This window comes from Neolamprologus brichardi, chromosome 3 (assembly GCF_056152115.1).
Source record: "Neolamprologus brichardi isolate AB-2024 chromosome 3, ASM5615211v1, whole genome shotgun sequence".
Classification (NCBI taxonomy): Eukaryota; Metazoa; Chordata; class Actinopteri; order Cichliformes; family Cichlidae; genus Neolamprologus; species Neolamprologus brichardi.
In genome coordinates this window covers 42,056,177-42,071,572 of record NC_142106.1, presented here as the reverse complement: position 1 = coordinate 42,071,572, position 15,396 = coordinate 42,056,177, and the positions used below count along the sequence as shown (strand labels likewise).

Sequence of the window (15,396 nt, the reverse complement as noted above, 5' to 3'; positions counted from 1 at the left end):
AATAACCTAAATGCAAATGCAGTGGGACTAGAACAAATAACAGGCTTCAAAACTTGATGTGTTGTGCTGTATCTTACTAACATCTCAGTCTGTGTTTTTCTTGCTGTTTTTCTACGGGGTACATAAAATCTTGATTGGAGCAGCTGTTGACATAATTTAGCATATCTTTGATTCTGGTACACTTTTAGTTATGTCTAAACTAAAGTCTGTATGCGTCATTACATAAAATATATGTATATCTGAAACTAAAAACTAAGCTGAATAACACAAATCAACTGACTGGAGCAGTCTTAGCTTTATAGGAAAAGGAGTTTGCTGCTGTTCTGCTGATTTTTGGCTTTACGAAACTGTAACAGTGTTACGGGTCTGTTATGTAATGGTGATTTGCTGTGAGACACAGTATGACTTCTTTACAGCATTTCAGAGCTGTGCTGAGTCTGTCTTCTGAAGCATAAAGACACTGAGTAAAAGAATGTAGCCCAGATAAAAAAAAAATAAATAAATAAATTGCACCTCTCAGTGAATCACGGAGTTAGCTGGCACATGAATGGCTTGACTCAAAAATAGACATTTCCAATTGTATAGTTTTCTTTGGAAAAAAAAATACGCACCTGACAAACAGTTTGTACTTCTACTGAGTTTCTTCTCCTATCTGAAGTATCTCTATGCAATAGCTTGCAACTATTGGCTTGTTAAACTAAATACACTTTAAAACTCCCGTAATGTAATGTGACACCTTTTCCCCACTGAAAATGTCATCATTTGGTATTTTATAGTCTCACATAATGATTCTGAACAGCTCATCTCCTGCTGTTGATAGTCTGCTGTTCCTCAGGGAATCCCAGCAGAGCCTTTTTACTTTTTAAGATTCTCACCGGAGAGAGCGTTTTGCTAACTGTGCTCAGCAAGACACTACATTCAGAGAGTGAACACGGACTTATTATTACATAGACATGCATTTCTTAATATTGCAATTATAGCCACATACATAAGCGTCTGTCAGCCTCTGATTGTGTGACAGCACCCTGATGAGGGGCTGCCATTATGCATGCACAGTGATTAATTATGCTTTTGTTTTTTAAGTGTTTTTAGTTCGGCATTGGTGAGGTGATTAAAGCCTGTTTTTAAATATGTGATTAAAAGAAATTTAGATGCTGGAGATTGTTCCCCATGCCTCATACAACAAGCACACTCTGTCACTGCTGCCCCCTTGTGCCACATGTCTTTGCTGGGTAGTGTTTCCTTCCCTCGTCTGCAAAGCAGACCAAAAAGAAGACAATAAATTGAAGCTTGATATGCTGGAGACTGATTCAACTAATTGTGTAATTAATTTAACTTAACAGATGCTGAAAGCTTTAAATATTAGTGAACAACAGGGTGAATTTCACTGTTTTCCTTGCTGATTATATATATATATATATATATATATATATATATATATATATATATATATATATATATATATATATATATATGTATTAGATTTGTAGTCAAGACCGCCTAAACCAAGACAGAGACAATACCAAGACCAGAGGGTATCGAGACCCAGAAAAGACCAAGACCAAGACAGACTGAGTCAAGACCAAGACAAAATCGAGACGAGACCAAGACCGAGACAAAAAAGTCTTTAAACTGCAGCCAGATGCTGCTTCGTTTACAGGTGTCAGGCATATTTACGTGTTTTTGCGATGCATTTGCACAGCCCTCCTCACCGCTGTCTACTGTCTCACTCACTTACTGAGAGGACAGACGGACGCTCCACTTGACTGTCGCGTCGCTCACCCTCTCTGTTTTTCACATAATGATATTACCCTATATGATCGCATGTGATTGGCCACAATATAGAGGGATTGGAGCGTAGCTGAGCCACTGTGTGAGAGCTGAGCAGCGAAAGGAAATTAAGTGAGGAGCCGGCTCTCGCTCAATGGGAGTCGACTCTTCTGATTCACTACAAAGCACTCTCTAAGCACGGCTCTTAGAGCTGATGCTTTTGCGCATGACACATTATCGAACGTTACATTGTGTGTCAGGATACTGTTGACTCCAAATCTCCCGACCACTATGTCGATCTGAGACAGCAAGACCGAAACAGCGAGACCAAGACAAGATCAAGACCGTGTAAAAGACTGGTCTCGAGACATCCAACTCTAATATATATGTCTCTTTTTCCAGCCTGTCTATTGAGTTAGTGACATTATCATTTGTGATATTTATTTTACTGAGTTGTTAACCCCATGAGTAGTTTCTCGCCTTTTTAATTGCAAATCAAAGATGCTCGACGAGTGTGCGCTTCCTAGAGCTTGACAGATGTGTCTCTATCAGCGCAGCAGGATGTTTAATGCAAGAACACGTATGTTGTGATCCTTTTTCCTCCAAAGTTGGATGTTTGCATCTGGGAGTGACATCATATCTAAATTTAACCATGTTTCAGAAGTTATAAAAATAAAAAAACAGCAACATTTTGCTCCTTTGCAGGGCAGAGCCATTCAGCTATCGCTAAAAACATCTGAATTACAATGCAGTGCTGATTTTTAGACCTTAAAATCCATTGCAACATGTTCAACAGCAGAGACTGGTTGGGTCATTGTTAATGCTTCTGTTGTATATTAGTGAATTATCTGGAAAGTGACGAGGGCAGCATACACTTACCAGCCACTTCATAACTTAGAATTTACCAGTGCCAGGTTGTTCATCTTTTCTTTGTTTTAATTCTTCACAGATTCAACAAGGTGCTGGAAACATGCCTGAAAGATTTTGGCTCATATTGACATGATAGCATCACACAGTTGCTGCAGATTTGGCAGCTGCAATCATGATACAAATCTCTCGCTCCACCACATCCCAGATTTGCTCGATTGGATTGAGATCTGCTGACTATGGAGGCCGTTTGAGTACAGTGAATTCACTGTAGAAAGCAGTTTCAGCCTGAGTTTTGTGAAATGGTGGATTGAGCAGCAGTTTCTTAAAATACTCAGATGAGCCCCTCGGGCACCAACAACCATACCATATTCATAATCGACATCTTCTTTCCCATTCTGATACTCAGTTTGAGCTTCAGCAGGTTTTCTTGAGCATGTCTACCTGCACTAAGCTGCTGCCAAGCTCTTCTGTTCACATTTAAAAGCAATGAGGTTGGAGATGCTGGGCACCGAAACCAGGACCTCATACATGCAAAGGATGCGCTCTATCGCTGAGCTACATCCCCAACTCCGCATAGACTCAATGTCTCTTTGTCCTGAGCTTCACTTTTTAGCTTACAGGAATGTTGCAAAAGCGTTTGACAAGCTATTTTTCAGTGGTCACGATACTCACTTGTGCAGTAACTGGCCTAAATTTTTTCAGGCACACTTGTCTGTGTTCACCACGCTAGTTACCACCAAGTTGGCAGCACTGAGAGGCACTGTGCTTTCAGCGAAGAAGGTGAAGTGTGGAGCTGAAAATTCTTTTGAAAGATACTAGATAAACACTGACACAAGCACTCCTCCTTCACCTCCAGTCTACACTTTTTATTCAATGCCACAGTCGTAGTAAATTAGCATATACCAGGGAATAGCTGTGTTTTAACCATAGAAGCAGTATTTTATTTTTGTAGCCTGTTTTTTGAACTTTTTGAAGTTTTAACCTCCACATTTATTTCTCAGCTAAGAACTGTGGCTGATAAATGCTCTATATAAAGGTAATGCATTCACACAAATATTGTGTAGCTGTTTTGTTTATGTGACTGAACACAACTTTTGTGTTGCTTTTACACTAGTCATTTAAATCGGCATACCAAACTGTGCTTGTGCGTGTGTCAGATTTTAACATCTTTTCTCATTTACAATTTGCCTGATAATAGAGTTCAGTCTTATGAAAATCCATATGACGCAGGCTTCTTGAGCTTCTCTGAAAATCCCTTTCAAATGGCTGACAAAATGCGTTTCCTTATCGTCATATTTTGACAAAATACTCATTCAAACAGTTCTAGTCTTTTGCACATCACTTCTGGGCTTTGTCAGGGCATTTATCTTATTCAAATATAGAATTTCCAAATGCTTCTCGAAGTGACAAAACAACCATTTCACCCACATTTAGTCCCAAAATCCAGCTTTCAAGTGACAGCCTTTATTCAACTAAAACACCATCCACAGTGTGTTTGTTATGGATTGTGGTGGTTGTGTATTATCCCGTCATTGATCTATCCTCCATCCCTCCATACATTAGTCTCACATCAATAAGCCTCTTTATTGCTTCTCTGCTGTGGCTTGGAGGAAAACCTATTTTCTCACACAGACTCCCAGGCCTGCACCCAGGTTCAGCAAGGAGCACATAACCCTATCACTTTAAAATATATAGTTGTGGTGTCAGTGAGGGAAAAAATGTCAAAATTGTATAAATTAACATTATTTTATGAGTTTTTACAACCTTTATTCCTGATTTTAACTGTTCAGATGCTTCAGAAATTTTAACCATTTACTTATTAGTTTTTATTATGCTGTTAATGTTTTTTGTTGTTTTTGTTATTTTCATTTCTTAATGAAAAAAAAAAAACAGAAATGCATTATTTTATGTATATCAAGTATTACAGAGAAATATATACATGTATATTAAAAAAAACATCACCCTGGTAAAGAATGCCCAGCAGCAGCTGCACTTCCTCCGTGTCCTGAGGAAGAACAACTTGGACCAGACGCTGTTCCTCAGTGGAGAGCGTGCTCTCCTACTTCCTGGTTGTTTGGTTTGCAGGGGCCACAACTGAGAACAGGAAGGCTGTGCAGAGGGTAATTAACACCACCCAAAAAATCATTGGCTGCCCTCTGCCACACCTGAAGGTCATTGCCAGATCCTCCTGTCTCAGAAAAAACACACACAAGGGACCATCACAGTTGACCCCTTGCACCCCACGCACCACCTCTTTCACCCACTGCCCTCAGGTCAGTCAGGTCCCACACCTCCAGACTCACTAACAGCTTCTTTCCCTGGGCCCTTCAGACTGTTAACAAACACTAGCACCCCAAACTGCATCCAGCATAGAAACAAACTGGATGCTGCTAACACAACTTTGTTTCTTTGCAAGCATCTGCCAAGACAGCGTGCTAATGCTAAGCTAGCCAAGAACCCAGAGTAAAAGCCGACCCCAGCAGCCAGACCCGGACCTTCAACAGGTAACAAGCAGATGAGCAGTAAGTCTGCAGCCTCCCTACCTGTTCACGTTTCAAAAGCAGAATCACTGTGGCGATCACTTTTTTGTGCTTGTTTTTTTTGTTATCTTTGCTTTGTGCGGTCAGCTTTGTATTCTTCTAGGAGGAAGCTCTTAGATTTGTGTCCTCATTAGGGATTTGTGTTGGTGTCTGGGCTTGTAGCCTCAGGTTTTATCGTGTTAAATGGTGATAATGAGACTGTGTTTCAGCTATTTTAAATAGTAACATGAAAGTAATACATTGAGTAGTATAACATATTACTTTTTCCCGGGAGTAATTAAGAAACATACTACATTACTTTGAAGTAATGTGTAATATGGGTAATATTTGTGATAATGACTTTTGAGTGAAGACTGATCACAACTAAGGGAGGAAATAATTTATTATTTGTAATTTATTTATTGCTGCTTAGCAAAGGTGGTGACTCACAACAGAGCCAGTGAGAACGCAATGACAATCGATAAGGAATCGAATCAATGAGTGATATCGATAATGGAATCAAAATTGCTAAATTCTTATCAATTCCTATCCCTAGATATAACAGTGGTGACAATAAGATTCAAAATTGATACTTTATTATTATTTTTGTGGGGGGTTCACTTAAAAAAATCAAACTCAGGATTTGAGAAGACAAAAAGTCTTTGACATAAAAGCTGCCATAACAAAAGCAAGACAAAGGGGATGTAGCTCAGTGGTAGAGCGCATGCTTCGCATGTATGAGGCCCTGGGTTCAATCCCCAGCATCTCCAGCTTTTCAATCCTTTAATCAGCTTTAGACTGTCAAAATATATATAATTTTCATATTCACCGGGCTTAAAGCAATACAACATGAATCGTCATCATAACTACCAAATATAAGTTGATTCTCTTATAGTATGACCTGAGGCTGAGGTCTAATAAATTACAATAATTTGTGAGACCCAAATGTTAAGGCAGTCACTACCTAAGTACCTTTTAACAACAGTTCTTTTTAATAAAATGCAGAATTAAGAAATAGAGAACACCAACTTCATTAGCATGTCGTGCCAATCAGTATACTGTGTTGGTCCTATATTACTACAAAGCAGGCCTAACATAGAGTTTATCACAGTAATGTCAATCCAAAGCTACTTACAGCATTAAAAAGTTGGAGATGCTGGGGATTGAACCCAGGACCTCATACATGCAAAGCATGCGCTCTACCACTGAGCTACATCCCCTTGTAGCAGGTACCTCACCCCATAATATTATCCCACTGTTTAGCCTTTGGTTGCTTGTGAGATGGTCATACAAGAGGTTAAACTGTCTTTTATTCTTTGGACTACAAATAACTAGTCTGGATGTCCAGTAACTGAAGATGAACAGGTGATACTTATTTTGTATTTTTGACTGTTCTTCCAGAAGTCCTGGCTCAAAGTCTCCGCTCTAATTCATCCAAAAGGTGTTCTATATGGTTGAGGTAAGGACTCGGTGCAGGCCAGTCGAGTTTTTCCACACCAGATTGGTTCATCCATGTCTTTATGGGCCTTCCTTTATGCATTTGGTGTGCAGTTGAGTTGGAATAGGAACGAGCCATCCCCAAACTGTTCCCACTAATCTGGGAGCATAAAATTGTCCAAAATGTCTTGGTATGCTTAAACATTAAAGAGTTCTTTTCACTGGAACAAAGGGGCTGAGTCCAGCTCCTAACAAGCAACCAAAAACCATAATCCCACAAAAGCAACCGCCAAACCCAGAATCGTCTATCCGATTGCCAGATGAAGAAGCGTGATTCATCACTTCAAAGAACACATCTCCACTGCTCTAGAGTCCAGTAGCTTTTATCACTGGATCAAACACTTTGCGATGAACGTGGTGATGTAAGGCTTGGATGCAGCTGCTTGGCCATGGAAACACATTCCATGATGCTCTCTATGCACTGTTCTTGAGCTAATCTGAAGACCATGTGAAATTTGGACATCTGTAGTAATTGACTCTGGGGTCAAAGGAGCTTGCAAAGAAAAGCGTCTGGACTTCTTTAAGTTGCTTGAAGACGTTTCACCTCTCATCCGAGAAGCTTCTTCAGTTCTAAGGTCAAATGGTGGGGAGTCCCAGATATAAACCTAGTGGGAGTATCCCCCCTCAGAGGAACAAAAGGACCCCCTGATGATCCCCTAATCGCCTGAGCCAAGGTGTGAAACTGGGTGTGGATCCCAATCAGCCAGGGTTTCGGGTGAGCTCTTTGTGAAACCTGGCCCCACCTTATCAATTCCTGAGGTCAGATGGCCCAGGATGTTTTGAGGAACTCAAAACTGGATTATAGATGGCAGACAGTTGGTGTTGTAAACCACCACCTCTGTTCAAAGATGGTCGCTTACAGTGGACATAGATGGCTTCTTTCACTCCTCTTTCAAACCATCTGTCCTCTCTGTCCAAAATGTGAACATTGGCATCCTCGAAAGAGTGTCCTTTATCCTTAAGATGCAGATGGACAGCTGAGTCTTGTCCTGTGGAGGTGGCTCTTCTATGTTGTGCCATGCGCTTGTGAAGTGGCTGTTTGGTCTCTCCAATGTAGAGGTCTGGGCATTCCTCGCTGCACTGTACAGCGACCTATGCGCACTATGCACCTCAGGTGGCCTACCATCTTGTGGCACTTTGTTAAAATACCATTAACTGACTATGGAATATTCATAACAAGGAAATTTTACAGCTGGACTAGTGGCATCCTACCATAGTACCACCCTGGAATTAACTGAGCTCCTGAGAAGGACCCAGTCTTTGACAAACCTTTGTAGAAGCAGTCTTCTGGAACAAACGACTGTATACCCACATAGTTTTCATGACTGTCTACTGTGCAGTGATGCAAGAGACACATTCTTCTCAATAAATCATTTTCATGTCATTCTCAAAGAGACTATTAGTACGACCATTACCAACTCACCACTGAGGAGCAGAAACTCATTAAGAAAATGGTCACTAATATTTTTTTTATCATTAGCCCTGGTATTGTTATGTTAGGTGATAACCTTAACCCTAACCTTTTTCTAACCCAAGGCAATCAGAATATGTCATTTTTGTTTTTGCTTCCCCATGTTTTGACAGTCACGGATCAGAGAAAAGAAAAATCATTCTGACTGACGCATATTAAAAATATATTTTTTTGCCTTTCTCTAAAATGTAAGAAAACCATTTCACACCAGACTTTTCCATCTCCTTGTTAGTACAGGGAGTCTTGAGTTGTAGCGATAAAAAGCCTGTTACATGGCTGGGGATTTTCTTCACCTTGTCAAATCATCACATAAATACATGTAATTTTACATCTATAGTGTTGACAGCTTACTGATCATAAGCAAAATAAATTAGACTTTGTTTCAATGTTTGAATTTCCTATAGTTCCTTCTTAAAAACACTAATATGACTATTACTAATGTATATGTTCGATTATAGTAATGAAAATTATTACTAAATTAAGACAATTCATTTAAAAAGCATTAAGTTAAATAGATTGGTCTCTTTGTGCTTTTGTGTTTTGGGGTTGTTGGGTTTTTTTCCTAAGACCTCAGAGCTGAAGGTAGAAGCAGTCTCAAAGCAGTCTCATATCTTGGGCAAATAGCTCTTTCAAACTGACACCCTGTCAGCGATTCTGGGATCCATCTCTCAATAGAAAAGGATTATAGCCCATTATATCTCCCCTAATCCGCTCTCTCTTTTTCTTACCATCTCTCACTCCCCTGTCCTTTTCATATCTTTCTCACTGTTCATAAACCACAGTGCTACAGCTCAGTCTTTTCCCCTCCAGATTTTTGTTTTCTTTTGCTGTCTGTCCAGTTTGTACAAGTGATAAGAAGCTTTTATGGGGGACAGATGACAGTTCTTGTTTTTAGGCCTAAAGGAACACAGAACTGTGTGCGTTTGTAATTCTGTTTATATGTCTCAGTTTTTGCAGGTTGTGTTGTTGCTTTTTTATTTTTAGATTTGCTTATGAATCATCATACACTTTTGTGTGTCCTATGTGCAAATATGTCTAAATGACTCATGAGTCTTTCTTTGAACCTTTCTCCAGTCTGTGTGTGTGTGTGTGTGCACGTATTTATATATATTACAAGCATGTGTGGTCCTTCCCAGTGTTAATTTTCACTTTTCTTTTAATCATACCCTTCTGCCTTGCTCTGTCAAAGCGTAACAGAAAGATGATAGGACTTTTTGCCTCATTTCTTCTCTTCTTTCTCCAACTACCTAATTACTTTCTCCTCCTTACCACCTCCCTTTTTCTCTTTCCCGTTCTTTTTTGGAGGAGAAAGTTTTGTCTCTAACTGTTGCCCCTCCCTCATACTTTTTGCTTTCTGTGAAATGGGATACTTCTGTGAAGTATTCCATTTCTTCTTTCTTTTTATCTTCTTTCACTTTATCTCTCTTGTATTACCATAGATTTACGATGTATTAACCTAGATTTATTGTGCCTCTCTGCCTTAACCATCTGTGATTTTTCAAAAAGTGGGTCTGCTTAGATTAAAACTAAACTCCTTTCAGCAAAACGCTACTTTCAGTCTATAACTGTGGAAGATAAGCTGCAAGGGAATTCTGCACTTTGTGCATGACAGGATGAAATGATCAGCATATTAATGCTACAAAAAGAGAAGTCGGGCAGCATGTATGCAGTCAGGGAATCCTGTCCGCAGTCTATACATTCTGCATCAGATTACAATTATATAATGTCCTTGTACTTGACCATTTTCAGAGGAATGTTTTTTTAAATTTCTAAGACACTTAACACTGAGCTATAAATCATTCAAACATAAAAAAGAGAGATAACTCCAGGGATCTACATAAAACAGACAACTTAGCAAAGAACCAATTTTAAATTTTATCTTTAGGCACTTTGTTACTAGTAGCCGGTTGCAAAAGCATATAATTTTTTCCCATTTTGTTAGTTGCATCTATGAAAAATACTAAAGAAAACACAGTTTGACAGCAATAAAAGAATATTTTTTGCGCCAACTAGGTAATTCCCAAAGAGTTATTAGCTCATTAGTCACATATCTCAACATGGTGTGTCCTTAAAAAAAACTGAAGAAAGTAAACAAGTGGAGGACAAAAGAAGTGGCAAGCCTAAAACAAACTATCTACAGCAATTTTACAGAAAGTAATGCTCAAAAAATAGAAAAACTTCAGATACCTTAATGTTAGGGACTTCATTACTAAAAAAAAAAAAATGCTTTTAACTCTATTGGCACGTTAGCAGTAGTAGAGCAATTCGCTTCTCCTTTTCCCAACCAAAAACGCCATATCACATTTTTACAATGTGTTGAATCAATCTGATATGTTGAATGTGACAAACCTTCTACACACGCGTCTCTGCGGCTTTCAAATACCAAAATACGCGCACCAAAAACTGGTCCAGCCCCGGCACAAACAGAGTAATATGGTGTATGCTGTTAAGTTCCAGGAGGATTCCCATGATTTATACGTGGGAATACATTTTTACACTAAGAGGATGGCAAAACACAGACGAGCTAACTCGTCAGGTCACGACTTCGTCTTCTATTTACACATACAAGCCAGTGGACACTCTTTCAGTGATGAGGATGTACACATCCTGGACAAGGAAGGGATGCTGGTTTTAGCGGTCCCACTCGTGGGACTAATAAAGGTATATCTTATCTTATCTTATCTTGAGTCAAGGGGAAAGACCATCTCTGAATCGAGGAGGGGGCCTAAGGGTACATCTAAGGGTACATCTTTCACCATCTTACAATGCTGTGCTTACAGCTTTTCTCTAACTATCTGTGAATGGTACTCATGGCCATTGATCAATTTCTCACAATAAAAGGTACCAGATGAATCATCAACTTTCGTACTGAAGTGTAAGACTTCAATCGAAACCTACATACACTGTGTTTGGTCATGCCAAAATAATTAATCCGATTGGATAGATATTTTGCATGATATGGAAATAATACTTGAAAGTGGACACTGTATCTCTGCTGTTGGGACATCCGAGTCGGGATAATATTACTGATGGCATCTTTAATAGACTTTACGATATCCCTGCATATGCTATAAGGAAAACATTTTTCTATCTTGGATAAATGACAAACCCCCAGCAAAACAATCTGGTACATAATTCTTATGGAATACTTTCCTGTTGAATATCTGACCTGCCTGCTCCATTCCTCAAGGAAACTGTTTAGAAGAATTTGGGTTCCATATCTTCGTTTCACGAACTGTGGTGGGTGTTCTGTATTGTGTAATCACATTAACTGTTACAGTGCCTGGAGTATGTGCTGTATGCCTTGTTATCGTTGTGGCTGCCACCTCGGATAAGAAATGCTCTTTTTGTTTAGAAGTGTTTTCCTTCTCCTTATTTGCCTCCTTCAGAACACTTAAGCCATTTCCACACCCCACACAGTTGCACTTGGATCAGCACACATCCCACAAATCCATTTCGAGTCGCAAGAATAATAACTGTGAAAATTTTTGTCCCTTGAGAGGAGGATTATAATCCACTGGCCCACAGTCAAGAATTATAAAAAGAGTAAGGCAAGACTTCATCCTCAGGGCTCACAATGAGTCATATTTCTTGTATTACATTACAATGATAATATGAAACTTCATCGATCCCCAGAGGCGACTACTCCCCTCAGTTGGCTTCCTCTGTACAAGAAGTTAATACTAATATAAAAGAAACCTGTGAGCTTTTCTATCGATGCCTTAGCTAAATCGATGCTTGGAGATGTTTTGCCAGAAATGATGCTTGGAGATGAGGCTATGTTAACTCTGGTCATTTGGAGTTGTGAAGAATGTCGTCCCTTCATCCTGATGCTATATGTTAGGTCACATGAAGGAGTTCTAGTTGGGCAGGTAGCCAGAATTATTTTTTTTTAATGAAAACATAATTTGGTATTCTGTCACTGACAGACGCTAGGGCACTGTTATCATTTTGTCATTATGTATAAAGGTGGTTAGGAAGTTGACTAGGGATCTAAACGTCATTCAGAAAGCTTCAGATGTTCTCTGCAGAGACAGCAAAGTTAGGATCTCGATGTTAATGAAAGCTTAGGCTACAGTCCCATACACTGGCTGGCACAAATCTGTATCCTAATGAAGGAAAACATACAGTCTTTCTTTTAGTGTTTAACTTTGAAAAAAAGTAATATTCATATTTCTATTTCTCAAAAGTTGTAGGCTGCGACACCATTACTGGGTTGTACTGTAATTGTACTTATTCAAGAGGTCGAAAGTTGAAAATTTCCAACTGGAAGCTCCCAATGAGAAATGTATAGGCCACTTATAAAGAGCAGACCAATATAAAACAATCCAAGATGGCGGAACTGAATGTAAACAGTAGTAAAACTTCACTGCCAATGTTGTGTATTTTTGACTCATTTAAAAAGTTTAATATGTGTATTGAAGGACATATCTTGGTCAAAAATGACTCCAAGGTTCCTCACAGTGTTACTGGAGGCCAAGGTAATGCCATCCAGAGTAAGAATCTGGTTAGATACCATATTTCTAAGATTTTCAGGGCCGAGTACAATAACCTCAGTTTTGTCTGAATTAATCAATCAATCAATCAATCTTTATTTATAAAGCACTTTTCATACAAAAAAAATGTAGCACAAAGTGCTTTACATGGTTAAAAGCAGCCCAGCCCACCCCGCCCTCCAACTCACTCCCCACACTTTCATTAACATAAGCGATGTGAATACAGAATACATTAAGAAGCAGAAAGTTAGCAGCCATCCAGGTCTTTATGTCTTTAAGACATTCCTGCAGTTTAACTAATTGGTGTGTGTTATCTGGCTTCATGGACAGATAGAGTTGGGTGTCATCTGTATAGCAGTGAAAATGTATGCTATGTCTTCTAATGATACTGCCTAGGAGAAGCATGTATAACATGAACTGGTCCATGTAAACAGAACTGGTCCTAGCACTGAACCCTGTGGAACTCCATAATTAACCTCAGTGTGTGAAGAGGACTCTCCATTTACATGTACAAATTGGAGTCTATTAGATAGATATGATACAAACCACTGTAGCACAGTAACTGTAATACCTACAGCATGTTCTAATCGCTCTAATAGGATGTTATGGTCAACAGTATCGAATGTTGCACTAAGGTCTAGCAGGACAAGCACAGAGATGAGTCCACTGTCAGAGGCCATAAGAAGATCATTTGTAACCTTCACTAAAGCTGTTTCTGTGCTGTGATGAACTCTGAAACCTGACTGAAACTCTTCAAATAAACCATTCCTCTGCAGATGATCTGTTAGCTGTTTGACAACTACTCTTTCAAGGATTTTTGATATGAAAGGTTGGAGATTGGCCTATAATTAGCTAAGACTGCTGGGTCTAGAGATGGCTTTTTGAGTAAAGGTTTAACTACAGCCAGCTTGAAAGCCTGTGGTAAATAGCCAATTATTAGAGATAGGTTGATCATATTTAAGATTGAAGCATTAATTAATGGCAGGACTTCTTTGAGCAGTTTTGTAGGAATGGGGTCTAAAAGACATGTTGATCAATTACAGATACAACTCCACTTGAGGCATACAAACCACGCCACTCAGTTCTATTTAATGCTGCACTACAGAGTCAAATGTGAGAGTCTGGTATAAATTAATTTTTTCCACCAAAGCACCTCAACAAGGAAACTGAACAGTGAAGGTATTTCTGATCGGGTCACTTCTTGAACCTCATACAGCTCACTCCAGCTCAACTCTGAGGTGTTAATAAACACCATTTCTACACTTTTGTGTAGTTGGCTCTGTGTGAAAACAACTTTCCACCAAACCGTTTCCTTCTCAGCTACTATATCAACATACCTGCAGTCTTTCACCCGAGGGTCTTTTCTCCCTCACAAACTTTTTTCTTCAGTTTCTCCCCGTCTCTCCCATTCAGTTCATTTTCCATCATAGTCAGCTAGTTCAGTTTAGTGCATTGTGGCTAAATGTGCACAGAGGTCCTCCAAAGGAAACCCCACCCAGACCTCCTGAGAGACACACACACTGTAGCCATCGCAAAGCTTTCACCAAGAGAGAAAGCACATGCTTAGATAATTGTGTCTTAAAATGCGTACAGAGGACAGAAGGAGAGAGAAACCTTTTTTTTATTGTCTGAAAATCAGAATCCGTATTTTTCATTTCACTACACACAGACATCGGCAAGGTCAGGCGGTTCACACCACTGTATTAGCAGAGCAGCAGGTGGCCTCACAGATGGAGAATGGTATCACCGTTCACACCAGTATATGGTGTCTATTAGTATCTTGCTGAGATTGGCTGGTTGCTCAGGTTCATGGTCACGCTAAAATACAAAAAATCATTTATCTAATCTCTCCTAACACTTGTGTCTTCATTCTTCTAGATCTTTTTAAATCATTTTAGCCCCACCTGTTTGAGAAAATAAATCTACAGTTTTTATTCATGAAAGGAAGCCTCTGGTAAAACATAGGGTAGGGTCCCATATCGTTTTCCTGTAGTTGTGGTTTGCAGACACGTGCAGTATTTTGGCAGCCAAAAGAAGCAGTTTCAGTTATCTTCCCTCATTCTTTCTTTCTTTCTTTCTTTCTTTCTTTCTTTCTTTCTTTCTGGGGTTCACACAAAGTTGGAAAAAAGAATGTCAAAAGAGTGAGCAGAGAAAGAAAAAAACAAGGTTACTCAAAGTGGTTCACAGCAATTAAACACCATCCTCTATCTACCTGCCACTGTCTGTCACTGTCCTGCTCCATCAGTCACATCTCTCTTCTGCCTTCAGCTCCATCAGGACTGGAGGCAGAAGGGTGCATAACCACACTTAAAATTCTGATTGTGGTGAAAAATATAAGGCAAAGTAAAGGATCGTGTTATTTTCTTCTTTTTTTAGCCTGTTGTGTAGGTCTGCTCTGTCGCCCCATATTTTTTCCTGCCTGTTTTCTTTCACATGAAGCCACATGTGCTTCTGGTCCTCTATGGTTTGAGGACAGAAGTGTGTGGGTGTCACTGAGCCTCTTTCAGACATGCATTCATGCAATCTAAACGGGCTGGTTTCATGTCTGACTGAGCACCCTGGTCATTTTTCTGTACAAGTCACAACAGCAGGCACGCACAAGATTACCACTGCACATGTCTCTCAAGCTGTTTGTGAGTAGCTCACTGAGAATCTGGAGAATTCCCTAAACAGAAATACCATCTACATAACAACATTTATCCTGCCCAATTTGTTTCTAATTTGCAGTAATATTAATAGATGGTTGTTTCCAACATTCACGCCTGAGTTTTTT

The 15,396-nt window shown here is 39.4% G+C and overlaps 1 protein-coding gene and 2 non-coding genes across 3 annotated transcripts in view; 2 read left to right on the top strand and 1 right to left on the bottom strand.

The window, feature by feature from the left end:
- Window positions 1–15,396, top strand: part of m1ap (meiosis 1 associated protein) — a 57,732-nt gene that overhangs the window by 20,517 nt on the left and 21,819 nt on the right. The window lies entirely within an intron of this gene.
- trnaa-ugc (transfer RNA alanine (anticodon UGC)) lies at window positions 5,858–5,929 on the top strand. The gene has a single exon. It is a non-coding gene; the product is annotated as a tRNA-Ala (tRNA).
- trnaa-ugc (transfer RNA alanine (anticodon UGC)) lies at window positions 6,308–6,379 on the bottom strand. Its single transcript has one exon. It is a non-coding gene; the product is annotated as a tRNA-Ala (tRNA).